Source organism: Branchiostoma floridae, chromosome 15, assembly GCF_000003815.2.
Source record: "Branchiostoma floridae strain S238N-H82 chromosome 15, Bfl_VNyyK, whole genome shotgun sequence".
NCBI lineage: Eukaryota > Metazoa > Chordata > Leptocardii > Amphioxiformes > Branchiostomatidae > Branchiostoma > Branchiostoma floridae.
Window position 1 is genome coordinate 18,164,373 of NC_049993.1, and position 15,575 is coordinate 18,179,947.

The following is a 15,575-nucleotide window of genomic DNA, read 5'->3' on the forward strand; positions in this document are numbered from 1 at the left end:
TACCTGCACTGGTGTAGGTGGCATTGAAAATTACCTGCACCAGACAAATTTTACCTGCACTACTCTGAATTCAGGAAGTATTCACCATTGCTACATTTTCTTTAATACTTCACAGGTGGTAACAGTCAATGCATCTAATAACAATCAACATTCACATACATCGTTGGACATTTATGTATAAAACCCAGTACATGGACCAGTGCAGGTTAGGTGCAGGTGGGCACCTGGAATACCTGCACAGCTCCAATTGTAACTGCACTAACCTGCATATGCAGGTGGTATTTCTAGTCTTGAATACGAATGAAGACAGAACATGGAACCGTATATGATGGAAGCTGGCAAATTCATACCACAGACCTAATTGCGAATACGTAATAAAAAAAAAACAGTATATAACGTAGATGTGAATTTTAAATGGAAAAATCTGAGACCACCTTTGCAGCACACACGTAACATAAATAATGTAAATCATGACTAGACCGTTACATAAGGTACTGACCAGAACGTAATGGCCCTTGAAAACACAGCGAGACTATTACAAGAAACCCTTCACTTCATACTGCAATAACATTAACTGGCAAAACGTGGTCCGAAATAAATATTACAGTGAAAGCCAGTTAATTGCACATCGGATTAACGCACACTTCTGTTAACTGCACGGAATCTGAGAATACCAAACCAGTGCGGTCCAGATAGATAACTTCGCATTATTGCACCAGCCGGATAATTGCACCAAATTCACAGGCAAATAGGCCGTGCAATTAAGCGGCTTCTACTGTATCCGTATTGCAAGTCTATGCCAGAGTCTAATCACAAAACAAAACATATAGATGAAAAGATATAAGATATAAAAGATGGAGTGAAAATATTATAAATGTCACTTTATCGATTCGTGGGTAGATACAATGAAACAAGGTTGATACATGTCGCCATATGTACAAGTGTGAGACATTTTTCATGACTAGACTATTACATAAGAGCTTAATGGTGTTTCTCAACACAGGGGACCATTAGGGTAACCCTAGCTAACTCTTCAACAGCAATGTCAATAGGCTATGTTAATTTGATTACACGGATGACATCCGGGTGCATCAAGTTTCGGGCGTTGTCAAAAAAATACAAATTATTCAACCATACTGCTAATCGTACAAAGTAGCTTAAAAATAATCAAATATATGCAGTGGATTACAAAACAAATATTGGAAAAACGTATAAAAATGTCATAGAATATTCTAAGGTCAAAGAAGAAACAAAAATGAAGAATCTATTCTTAGGTATACTGTTTTCTGTGTGTTCAGTTAAATGTTCAACCTTCCTGACCACTTAGATTTCATAATAAGGACAACTTTTTTGTGCAACAAGAGGACGTCATCCATATGATAAAATCAACATGGCCTTAGCGTTACGTACATACCTGCAACTGGACAGATGGTTTTGAAACTAAATACGTCCTGGCTAAATAAGCAATGCCACAGGTGTCATTGTAGGCAACAACGTAGCCGTATGGATGGAGAGAGAAGACGTATAAGAATGGAGTAAAAAAAAATAAAGATTTTAATTTCTGGATAAAAATGGAGATTTACTTCCGGACGTTTCGTGAAGAGTGATGGATGTCACCCCAAACCGTTCGGAAGCTAAGCTAGTTCATCTTTTTTCGTGGGTTAACCTATATCGTTGTTTATTGGAAAAACAAGATATTTGGGGAAAGCAAGTCGACGACGGTGGTTTCAAACCGTATATTGAATATCTTGCCATTTGAAACCACCATCCGTTAAATTGATATCCCTAATCACCAATTTCCAAACCAACGGATATAGGTTACCCTACGAATAAAGGTTAACTAGCGTTAATTTGCCGTTTACTATCCAGTTGCAGAGATTGAATTGTATTAGAATTTTAAATGTTTGTTTTTTACCTGAATGTATTACCTTCATAAACGTATTTGAAATTCTACAGTGGCCACCTATACAACTCACAGGTAACATATATGATGTGAGTCATGACTAGACCATTACATAAGGCACTTACCAGAACGTAATGGTCCTTCTGCACACAGCGAGACTATTACAAGAAACCCTTCATTTCACATCGGTTACTGAAACGTAACATACTTTCCTTGAGTCACGACTGGACCATTACGTAAGGTACTAACTAGAGTGTAGTAGTCAGTCTATAACACAGCAAGACTATTACGAGAAAACCCCCACTCCACAAGCCAATAGTATAACCTACATACCTATACCGGTGACTAAAGCCCCGGTCACAAAGCGCGTACGATTCCTTGCGATGGACTATTCCGCATATCGTACGATGAGCGCAGTACATCGCAAGAAAATCGTAAGCATCGCAAGCCATCGCAACGCATCGGATGGTGTTCAAAATTTTCCCAGCGTCGCACGATTTTTCACTTGTGTCTCTTCTGTATAGCCGTCTGACCGCTTTTGTGCTTCTGTAACCAACAAACATGTGGACGTAGCTGTTAAATACCTTCCTATAATATCTTTAACTGTAAAAATAAATTAAAAAAGACCATGACAACAAGAGTATTACAAGCAAAAGTTCAAATCAAGCGTGAGTACTGGTATGGTTATCTCGGCCTGCTTGCCGGCTCTACGTGTCAGGCTCTTTCGAAGATCGTATCATGATATGCTATCAACAAAAAGATGCCATCATACAAAAATCAAATGATAAGCATTATATCATATATATTTCCGACTCATAGAGCCTGCCTTTATGTTCGAGTTGTCCCCATGGTTATTACGATTATGGTAAACTGACCCAAGACCGACGAGAGCTGAGATTTGATCTAATTATAAACTCACGTGCATGAAGCGATCAAACAATTGTCTGCATCACCTGTGCGTGACGCGTTGTTCTCTGGTTGCGATTGTGGCAGTTGCGACTGATATATTTCCCCTTTTCGTCAATATCGACAATATCAGGTAAAACTGAAACCATCACAACATACTAAAAAATCATAAATCTATAACCTCATCAGTAGACAAAAATTGCCGTAATGAACTCTGCTATGGGGGCAAATAAAACCTTACGACGATAGCGAAATTTTGAACATGTTCAAAATCCATTTCAGCTCTATTTTTCGCCATACGACGCTCCCCGATTTACTATGATTCACTGCGATTGACACAGGCACGCTCTTATGACCTCATCGTACGATCCACTACGCGCTTTGTGACCACGGCTTTATATACTTAAACCATTGCTTCCGATTTTCTTCCGACTTACGTCGCACTGCGATTATCCTGCGCATCGGAAGGAATCGCAAGGAATCGTACGCGCTTTGTGACCGGGGCTTAACAGCAAATCCATATCATATATTCAATATCATATTGCAAGCAAGCAAACTGGAGTATACAGCGTTGGTCTTCATAATGTATGGGTGACTTATAAAATATGTAATCAGAAATGAGAAAAAATCATGTCTTCTTCAGCTATTGGTGGGACTAAGTAGACTGAAACTGCACTAAGGATTTTACATGCTGACATTGTTACAACTCATAGTATGTCTTACTGGAGTCACGACCTAAACATAACCACAACACACCTCTAGAATACAGCAGGCTATTCTGGGGAATCCTTTGCTCGACAAACCCATAACACCGCATACAATGGTGTCTCGAAATGAATATCAGACTCCTGGCAAATTTATGCCTGATTGTAAGGTAATTGCAAGGCCTCTAATTGCAAGCAAACAAATAAATAGTGCATAACGTAGACTGTTCATTGGTAAGAGACTCATTAAACATGGAATCAACACCAGAGTAGCAAACATGTCGACTTCAGCTATTGACGTGGCTCAGTACAGTGAAACTGCACCAAGGATTTTACATGCTGACATCGTTACAACTCATAGTATGTCTTACCAGCTAGAGTCACGACCTAACCATAACCATAACACAAGGTATGTGCCACAACATAATAGTCCTTCTAGAATACAGCAGGCTGTTACGGGAAATCCTTCGCTCGACAAACCCATAGCGTTACAAAGGTACCTTTAACGTGTCTCGAAATAAACATTAGACTCATTGCAAATCAATGCCTAATTGTAAGGTAATTGTTAGATCTCTTTGCATGCAAGCAAACAAATAAATAAATAACAGTGTACAACGTACATCATTGATGGGAGACTTATTAAACATGTAATCAACACCTGAGAAGCAAACATGTCTACTTCAGCTACTGATCGAACTCAGTATAGTGAAACTGCACCAAGGATTTTACATCGTTACAACTCATAGTATTTCCTACCGGTATACAGGATTCACGACCTAACCATAACCATAAAACAAGGTGCCTACCACAACATAATATAATATCTCTAAAACACGGCATGGCTATTACAAGAAATTATCTCCACTTCACAAACCGATAGCACGACGTTAGGTACGTACCTGCCAGTGCCGGGAACACACACCTTACAGTCTAGTCGTGAGAAGGGCGTGCGCTGTTAGAAAGGGACTAATCGGAAACAATCCAGGGTGGGGTGAGATTTTTGGTATACAAATCTTACGGCAACAGTTATTGAATCGTTTGCAATCCTGTCGTTCAGATTGTATTACATTTACCTTAACGGAAAGGAAACATCTATTTTTTCTAAATTTCTTCTTCTACTTCCTCCTCTTTTTCTTCTCAAAGCAAGGTCAATGACTTGAACCAGACGGTTGTCACCATGGTTACTGGCAAAGTAGAAGGCATCACGTGGACTTTAATTACATTGTATAGCAACTTAGCAAGCTAGGGGGGTGGTCACAACATATATTTAGATTTTAGATAAAAATTGCAGACAATGCAAACACATGCATACACACTTTTACACTTCTCAATCTAATACACATTAACTCAACTGGTTGACGTATACTTCAAATATAATAGATAAATATAAGCTCTGAGACACACAACATGTGGATGTGTTGAGAAAAAACAGAGAAGCAGTTTGTTAGGATGGACAATATGAAGGTAAATGTTTTGTTTTTGCTCTTGTTGTCACATTTCTAGTCCTGTTTATTATTGTTTTGTCAAATCTATTTTCAAAACTGTTCTTGTTTTCATTTATATCTCCCCGCGATGATGTCTGGTTCGCCCCTTAAGTGCTCGAACCCGCACAAGATGCATATCTTAGGAGAATTCAGGTGGAATAGTCTTGACGATATGACACTAGAGACCATCATTATAAGCAGAGGCTGCCATGGGGTATCCGGTACTACGTAGCATACGTTAATGTACTGGGACGGTAATACCAGACTACCCTAAAGAGGACTCCAGTTAGTGTAATATCTACGATCATAATGTCAGACATCCATTGACATTATATCAAAAGGGCGATAGAATACCCTTTCCAACTGAACGCGTTATTGTAACATACACGTAGCGACATGAAAAGAGTTGTGACAATTTTGAATACAACAACTAAAGAGCCATGTATAATGCATACACCACTTCGGGTGTACTGTAATCTTACTTCGATGAAGTAATAGCATACCAAGTGCGTAGTTGTATTTTAGTCAATATCATACAGTGATGTTTGAAACATTACGCGCGCTATATGGTTGAGATTATGGTAAGGGTATGACCATTTCTATTACGTCTTAAAGCCCTGTAAAACCCGAGTGCAAGGAAAACACTGTCGGGTAAAATATAACAAGTCAAGTAAACCGAACTGTGTATTGCCCCGGTGATGGCTGGGAAAGAGCTTCTAATGGTTGAAACAATGAGGACAGATGGTTCCAATGTTTCGTAAATTAGACCTACGATCCATTTTAATGAAAATGGATTGTATGACCTGATTACCTGATTATCCATCAACAATGTTTGTTCGTGATTTATATATAATGCTAATGGGACCTTCAGGCATCAAATCGTCGCATGTAAAATAACTTAACACATTTATCGAGATAATATAAATGATTGGCTAAAAACGGGTGCATAGCGAAGCCGCATTGTAGTTCTAACTACTTACAACAACATCATGCTTAATGCTTTATTTTGTTTGTTTGTTTATTTTACATGTATCGCTTTATCTTGGCGCTTTTCAATGTGCCCTGGGGGGTAACCCCAGACATACATTACAGTACACAGCATGAATATCAAATAAGAGAAAATATTACAAGAGAAAATTAACATTAACGCACATATCTACCTGTTAATACAACTTAGGAATAACCAATGCATAATATGCAATAACTGATTAATGCTTTATAACCTTAAGGTTTAAACCTGTCCATAACGACCACTCAAGACTTGGTCCCAGTATACAGGTGGCCACTTCAGACTCTTCATTCTTAAGTCCAAGTAAAACATGACCTAATTAGGTACAAAATCCACCAAAATAACCACCACAAAGTGGCCACAAGGGCCAGGTGGTCTCTACGCAAAAGTGGTCACCGGTACAGGTTTGACTGTACTTGGTCAATGAACGTGAAATCCACCTTCTCTTATCGACAAGTACAAGAAACAGTAGACGACTTCTTACGTCCCGAGGCGTGCGGCGTCTTCCAGCAGACGGTACTCAAGAGGATGAAGACAACAGTCGAGACTCGAACTTCTGACCTAGCCCTACGGAACAGAAAGAGAGCCGTTAACGACACCAGGCCGATTTCATCTTACGGGCTAACATGCATTCGCATAATTCCACCAGGTGCCATTATACCGCCACCTTAAAAAACGTTGTTATAGAGGCCTTCTCAAGATTGTCTTCAACACCTAAATATCTGAATTGTATTACATTTAGAATATTTAACATTCGGTGTTCAAGACAATCTTGGGAAGACCTCTATACTAACGTTTTTTTTTAGGTGGTGGTATAATGACACCTGGTGGAATTATGATAGTCGATGTTACGTCGGAGGCAAGACTGGTGTCTGAAAAAGAAGGTCCTCATGCTTGCGCGGAATTCTAGCTTCTGACGTAACAGAGAAGAGGGGGAGCTGGTACATGGTGAACCATGTACAAGGCGTAGCCTCCTTCGTAGACGTAAAGGGACGGGTGCCTGCATTTGTTTTCTGAGGGGTACGGCTGATTCGCGATTTTCAATACACGGCCAAGGCGTGCGCAAACGATATCCCCGAAATTAGATAACCATGATGAGGATCGCAAATCAGTGCTCTCCCCTCCTAATAAGTGTCGGCGCTCCTAGAATAGGAACCTGCGAGCGAGGCTACACCATGCGTACAGCAAGCGTCATGTACGGTGTACCTTACATCCTACTTCGGATTGTAAGACTGGCATCTGAAGAAAATGGTCACTATACTTGTGTGGGAAGACGCATGCCGTAAGATTAGCATCTGACACCTTCTTTAAGCAATATACGTCTGGATAGACACCTTACGAGATACGATCTTTCCTGCGTTGTGATTGGTGAAAACTGAAGCCGACAAGAGCCCCTGTTCTCGCGTCCTATTGGTCGATGAAAATGACGTCAATGAAGATGTTCGATAGAACATTTGGCGAAAGACCAGAATCAATAGAAGTGTCTTAACTTACGGTCATTTTTTTCCTATAAACTATGATGGTAGCTATTTTAGATGGCATCTGTAGCGCAATTTACGTTGATTTTGGAAGGAACGTCGTTAGGCTTAAGCTGCTATGACGTGTGCAGTGTTAATTGAGTCATTCTGAAAATGACGCAATTTTTTTTTTTCGAAAATAAGGGCCTTAATCACTACATTGGCGTATTTGTTGAAGAACGGAAGAAAAGTAGAATGGAAAATAATTCTGCTATCACTTTGCTTAGATACGATCAGAGTAGTAAGCTGGTGCAGGAAGGTGACGGATTCCAGACTCCCAACTCCCGACCCAGCGCAAAACTCGAGTGGGGAGTGGTCGGGAGCTACGCTAAAGCTAAAGTTTATCACTGTATGCCCATACACCATCTCCGTTTCATAGCCATGGGAGTAAAGTCATGCGAAAATCCTGAATGTGAGAGAGGGGTTAAACTTGAGTCGTGATTTTTCACCATCATCAAAATCATCAACATCATCATAGACGCTTTTGTTTTATCATCTATCCCAGACCTAACAAAAAAAAGTTGCAAACGCTGTTTGATTTGATACTGGTAAAATCTTTATAGCAAGCTATCATAACTCCAAGCATATCCTACGGTAGCATGCACACTCCTAGGCCGGCTTCACTTCTCTGTCAGCTTTTGATAATATCTTATGCTACCGTAGGATCTGCTTGGAGATTATACCAAGCGTGTATATATGGGCGAATCCAGGTTCACTAACTCTAGGGTACAAACGGGGCGTTAGTTTTCCGTACACGTGTCGGGGTTAGGACTCACTCCGACTGTTGATATCATGTCTGGAGTCGAGGACAAAAATCAATAAACTAGGCAAAACTAGTTAGTCTAGACTGCGGGGCAGTTCATTTTATACAACACTGTAAGTCTGTTGAGATATGGTGCTGTAAGATAAACCGCTTGGAAGCTAATGATTTATTAGGGTGCGTCGAGAGATTGTAATGTATGGTAAAGGGAGTCCCATAGCTTTTCTAAGGCTGCAGGGGTAGTTAGTTGTTATCCACTGGCAGGCAGAGTCCAACTCTCTCCTTCTACTACTTTTTACCTCCCCTACCGAAGTTAGTTACCCATTTTTACACCTGGGTGGAGTGAGTAAAGTCGTGTTAAAGTGCCTCTCCAAGGGCAAAAGATCGTTAGCATGATAGGATTTGAACCCATGACCTCTGGTTCTGTAATATATGACGGAACTTGTATTTACTTTTCTTAAGCTTTAGTGAACGATCCACCGAAACAATCTTATCCTAGGGCTAAAAAAACCTGCATGTATGACACCCGTTTGTCAAAAAGGAGGATGTACAACAGGAAATAGAGAAAAGGGGAGGAGCGAAAAAATTAATCCAACGCAGTAATAATAAACTCTGCAATAACTCTGTCAACCCAACATTACTTTTACGTCGATGAGGGTCAGACACCCAGGTAATATAACACTACAAGTATATAGAGATCTGCATCAGCTGATGTAGTAGGTTATTGTAAACCGTATTTAATTCAACATAACACTACTTTTGTTCCGCCTGTAGCTCACATTAAGACGAAAGAAGATAGTAAAACGTACCAGCGATGCATCAAAGTCAAGACAGCAACATTTCAACAAGACATTCCTACCAGATTTCCTGATACAGACCCACTTACGATCTGACCCCTGTCAGCCCCCAGATATCAGCCGTCCGATGCGGAGATACCTTACGTTGTTATCATTCATAATCCAATATAAAAATGATTTCCCCACCAAGGGAACAAGATAGCTAAATATTTGATGAAAGGTTTGTGTTATACGAGTTGGCAGATGAAGCCGGTCTGTGGAGTCATGGCATTTGGATGGAAGGCAATGTAATTTCCGGGGTCGATTCAAAACGGACTTCCTTGTAAAGAGAACGGTCGTGGATTTAAGTCTGGTCTATACAAATGGGAAAAATAGCCTGTGGATTATATATTTGCTTCTATGAAAAGAACTGAAATGTGCGGTATTAACGAAACTGAAATATACGATAGTAACGACATACAAGTCCAGCGATTTCCATTACTGGGATTTGGTTAGAATAAAATGTAATCCTCGGGTCGAAGCGAAATGGACTTACTTTAAAAGGAAAATTTAGGTGGTTGCTTCTGGTTTGTTATATACCAAATTGACAATTTGTAATTGCATTCATGACATTTGGATAGAAGCAAATACAATTTTATTAGAAAAACTTTCTCGTAAAAAAAAAGGCCATATATTTAAGTGGATTATATTGAGAACGTAAGTCTGGTCTATACAAATGGAAAAATAGCCTGCGGATTATATATATTTGCTTCTATGAAAAGAACTGACATTTACGATAGCAAAATGTAGCGATTTTCACTAATGTCCTTCGGATATAAGCAAATGTAATCCCAGGGTCTAAGCGAAATGGGCTTTCTTATAATTAATTGGAAAAGTTAAGTGGATGCTTCTGGTACAAAATGATAAGGTTTATATTAACAATTTGCATTCATGACATGTGAATAGAAGCAAATACAATTTTTGGTGTGATATGAAAACATACTTTCTTGTAAATAGAATTCGAAAGGCCAAAGATTTAATTAGATTATATTCAGATACATATACATATACAAGCACGATAACCTTTGCGTCTTTGTTGACATTTGGAGGAAAGCCAATGTAATTTCAAGGGTCGATACAAAAGAGATACTTCTTACAGAAAACTGTAATAGACCTAAATGGTTTCTTCTGGTACAAACTAAGATGAATGAAGGTACCAAAATAGCCATTTCCATTCTTCGCATTTTGCTGGAAGCAACTGTAATTTTGAGGGTCGATAAGGTAAGTACTGCACGTCTATATAATTGGATCACATTCGGATACAGTCTAAAAATAACATTCGAACAGCGTTCGCTTCCTGTACAATTTGATACTAAAGTTAAGAAAACAGTTTTCATCGATGACATTTAGATGAAGCGAATGTAATTTCTAGGGTCGATACAAACGGACTTTACTTCGAAGCAAAGGTCAAGGTATTAAGTAGTAGTTTTAGATAGGCGAAGTAACCTTTGGATAGACTTTGCGCTTGGTACAAAACTTAAGAAAAGTATTACAAGAACTTTTGCATCGGAGACGGTATTCCAATTGATTGTCCTCTCTTTCTCTCTCGCAACTTTCTTTCCATCACTCTCTCCATCTCCATCTCTCTTTTTAACTCCCCTTTTCACTCTTCCATTTCAACTCTCTCTCTCTCTCTGTTTATCTATCTTTAGTACATACATATGATTGATGTTTATGCGCTTGGACTCCATAGCGTATCAGCAAAACCATTTTTCTGCAGGGCATTACTATGTTAGGAAAACGTAGAAGAAGTCTACATTGTATCGTTGCCGGAGAGAATACTTAATACTAACATCATACCAAACTGAACATGTCATATAGCATCTACCCTGCCGTACTGTTAGGCAAACCATGAATGAGGAAAGTAATGTTTCTTGACGTTGCGATAAATCACTTCCAAACAGGTCGTATTTGGTGGAAGCAGTGCTCAACTGTAGCTCAACTGGCAGCAGCCTCAGAATGGACCGATCCTGTCGAACGCCATATCGAACAGATAGAACCCCCTATTCTATTTCGAACACCTCCATCAAAAACTGCCCCATTGGGCAGACATGGCAATTTTTGACGGAGGTGTTCGAAATAGAACCATGGTCGAACAGGGGGCGGGGTTTTGGGATCGGTCCATTAAGGTCCTCCTTCCAACAAGTTGGTACCTGGGAGAGTCTGGTTCAAACACTAGGGAGAGCATCTCGGTTGGGACTCCATCTGTATTTTGGTGGGGGCTTTAGATAAGGGTCCGGCGTTCGAGGAGGTGCTTCGAACACGTTACAGTAGCTTCATTTCTAAAATTGGGTACCTACCTACTGGCTGCAAACTGCCTGCAATAATACACCAAGGCTGTACATTTGTAACTGTAAAATGAATAACAGCCTTAGCAGTCCTAGACATAAAAAACATCCGACCGCCGCCGTAAGATAGATCTATTTGCGCAACATTGTGGGGTAGCTGTGTCATACTTCATTGCGAGACTTTAATAAATATTCAACCTGGACTAGGTCGAAACGGAAACGTTAGTATCCAGTCCTAGTTCTTTTACGTACATTCCATCAATTACAAACAGTACATTTGTGACTAAAATAAACAAAACCCTTGGCAGTACTAGACATAAAATCATCCCCTAACATTTCCTCACGACGCCACCAGAGACAGATGTATTTCATCTACATTACGGGAGATATACGTCATGGCGGGACTTTGATATATCTTTAATCTGTAGTTCTGTACTGAATAAAAACTTAAATATTAGCAGCCAGTCCTAGTTATTCCACACACATTCTGTCATGCGCAAGCAGTACATTTGTGACTGTAAAATGAACAATCCCCTTGGAAGTTGTAGACATGAAACCACCCCAACATTTCCCCACGACGCCATTGCAAGATATATGTGTCTCTTCTATATTACGGAAGAGATGTGTCATAGCGAGACTTTGATATATCTTCAATCTGGGCTGAATAGAAACTGAAATATTAGCAGCCAGTCGTAGTTATTCCACACACATTCTGTCAGGCCGGGCAGAGCAGTTGTGACTGTAAAATGAACAATACCCTATGGCAGTTCTAGACATCTCCTATCCTTCACCCCCTTCACCTACTGGCATCTGATAAAACCATCCCAACATTTTCTAGGACGCCACCACAAGATGTATGTGTTTCTCCTACATTGTGGGAGATATAAGTCATTTTTCTTAGTTTGTCTTTATATACATATATATATATTGCAATGCACGAAATGCAATCATTAAACAGGCCTTAAATCATGCGCTTAAGTGCGTTTTTCTTACATCTGTCCGTTTGGCACACATCAACACAAAATTAAAGGGTTACCATTTGGTCTATGCAATGCACCCTCCTCCTTTTCCTGTCTCTTGGAGTCTGAGCATGCTTTGCGTAGCCTTAACAAATATCAAAATTCGCTTTTAAAGATCACATTACCTGAAGTGTTACGTCAGGGCTAAGAAGATTAAAAACACATTAGTATCTAGCTCTTTTTCGCTTTCGCAAACCATCATTTAACAGCACATTGTGATCGAACGGTACATTCAGTTCTAACAGTACATTTATGACTATAACAACTCCCTGGACACTTCATCTTCTACATAGCGGACATATAGCTCCATAAACAGCCTATTCCCCCGACAGCTGGACAGAATAGATGCGTTTCTGTGCCATTACGGGACAGAAATGTCATCTGTCCCGTAGAAACTTCCAATTACACCCATGACTTATCTTCCTATAAAAACCGCCAACTGTCCGGCCGTCTTAAGGCGACTCACTCTACCGTTATAGTACGCACATTTCATCTTAATGTTTCCCACACTTTAGCGAAATGTTTCTAACACCCCATTCGTTATGACTGTTAGGAAGATGCAGAAGGATTATCGTAACTCTGGCAGGGATTTTCCTATTACGAGTGCTTTTGGTTGAATGTGTAGAAAAAAAGAGCCTTTAAAATGCCCAATGATTTACCAACATGATAAATCTATTAATGGACTTCACTGTAATGCTATAGCCTGAAGCAGCTAAGGGTGGCTTTTGAAACTTGCAAGTTATCGTATCTAAAGTAACTGACGAAAGATATAGGATGCTATCTGAAACCAAGTTATATAACGCTCTTGCTGAAACGTCCGACCGTTTCCAAAATCATATACAGTTACTTGAGTAACTGCTTTTAGGCATATTTAAAGTTACCTGCGCCAGACAAATTCTACCTTCACTATTAATTGTGCAGCTTATATTTGCTGTCCATCTTTAGCCCTAACAACAAAAGCATCACACATCAGATAAAACAAGATTGCGAGAACTGTCGTAGAGTGGAACTCTGTCACAAAGTACATTAGGGAAATCATAACTTTGTTGCAGGTAACTTTGAACAATGCCTGGAGTTAGGCAGGCATAGGATTTGGGGCTTGAGACTTTGTCCAATGTACCATTACATAAACAGGTATCTGCTAAACTGTCTGAAGCGAAGCTTTTGTGCTGCGCCGATCTTGTGCCCTTGGGAAAGGCACTTTACACGACTTTCCTAATTTCACTTAAGTGAAAAATGAGTACAAAGGCTACAAAGGTCTTCAGCAAGTTGAAATAGCCTCAAATCGAAAGAAGAAGAAGTTATGCCGGCTATAGATATAGATATATTTACAGAAGCTGCACTGTTACTCTGAAGGGTGGTTATAGCAGGTAAATTGTATAGATACAGAAGTTTGCGTGTTACGCCGAAGGGCAGTTATGCCGGCTTTACAGATACAGAAGCTCGTGTGTTACGCCGAAGGGTGGCTGTACTGGCAAGCGCACATATACTGATACAGAGTATACTAGTATGTTACGCCGATGGGCAGTTATACCGCTTACACAGCCACAGACGCAGCTTCGATGCAGATATTAGTATTATTACAGCTTATTTCCCTCGACAATGCCATTCAAATATTCCAGGGCGTTCTTAAGCCCCGTTTACAAATCAAGAGTTTAGCTCGGCCGACTTGTTAGCGAGCTCTAAATTACGAGGAGGCATGAACCTGATGCCTACGAACAGATGGCAGAGTTTCTTCGTCGGCATTAGGGTCATACCTCCTCGTAATTTAGAACTCGCTGACAACTCGGCCGAGCTAAATTCTTGATTTGTAAACGGGGCTTTACAGCTGAGTGCGCTTGCTGGCGGAGATCTTCAGTGCGCGGGTGAAGACTTTCATGTTCCGTCAGGTGATGTCAGTACGGTTGTGAATCGTCTGATCACTGTAGCATCCTTCACCGGCGTCTCTGAGGGCCTTGGCGTGATTATTAACCGGGAATACGCCGGGAAAGGAAAATACTGTATACCGGGAATGAATATACTGTAAATACAGAAATGTTCGCGGCCCCTTCACCGCGAATTTAAAACCACCGCGAACATTTTTCCATAACAGTAAGAGTTTATAGTGCATGGCAATACCGCGAAATTAAAACCACCGCGAAAAGTCCGTTTTCCCGCTACCGCGAAATTAAATCCCCGGGAAATTAAATGGATTTACAGTATACCGGGAAGCTTGTACGCCCCCCCCCCCCCCCCGGCACGCCTGCTGAAAGACATTCTTAATCATTATTGGCTCTGTTCTTTACGAAGGCTAGCAGGCGTACTAGGGGCTTATAAAAGCTTCCGGTATATATTCCTTTCCCGGCATTTTTCCTTTCCCGGCGTATTCCCGGTTAAAAATCGCGAATCCACCCACCCCCTAAAAAAATCGCCAAGGCCCCCAGAGACGCCGGTGAAGGAGGCTATGATCTCTGCGTGTTCACGGGCTAAAAAATGGCCAGGCTAATACACACAGAGCAGTAGTGATGCCTAGTAGCTGATCATCAGTAACTTCAGTTATATAGAAAGCAGATTCCCTCTGTGAGTAGCGCTGAAGAATTCACATTCCACGTGCGTTTCGCGTTTTGACAAACCGACCATGGCTAAACCCATAAATTCCTACATATTTGTACCATTAACAAGCAGCGAGAAGAAGCTAAGCCAACGTAGGACTACGGTACTTTCACCAACATGTGCATGTTCACCATACATGTATATTTGAATCCATTTGATTCAGAATGAACATAATAACTGCGAATGATTGACTGATTGAGACCATCCGAAGGTAGACATTTATGTAGTTGATTACAAATGTTACCTTTTTAGTTTCGAGTTTTACTTTTGGTATATATGTTGATTCTATCGAAGTTTTCAAATTCTGAAGAGAGAAACGATGGATATGAACAACTGTCTTCTTCATTGTAATGGCTCCCACGCACAAGCAACTATCCTAATCCTGTTCTGGTATGAGCAACACGTTTTGCTTATGATCTGCCTATTTCATCCGTACCGAATCGGCGTGTGTGAATATACATCATCTCAACCGGGAAAATAGGAAGTACACACATCAGGTCACCTTGGCGGGAACTTCTGATGTCACCATTTGAATGCGAGGCTGTGAATTATGAAGC

General features: G+C 40.3%; 1 protein-coding gene across 1 annotated transcript in view; it reads right to left on the minus strand.

Moving 5' to 3' along the window:
• LOC118431601 (sodium bicarbonate transporter-like protein 11) overlaps window positions 1-6,568 on the minus strand; it is a 43,141-nt gene extending 36,573 nt beyond the window's left edge. The window contains exon 1 of the mRNA XM_035842843.1: window positions 6,491-6,568. The gene's annotated coding sequence lies outside the window, so the exon portion shown is untranslated. The remainder of the gene's footprint in view (window positions 1-6,490) is intronic.
• Window positions 6,569-15,575: the final 9,007 nt, after the last annotated feature.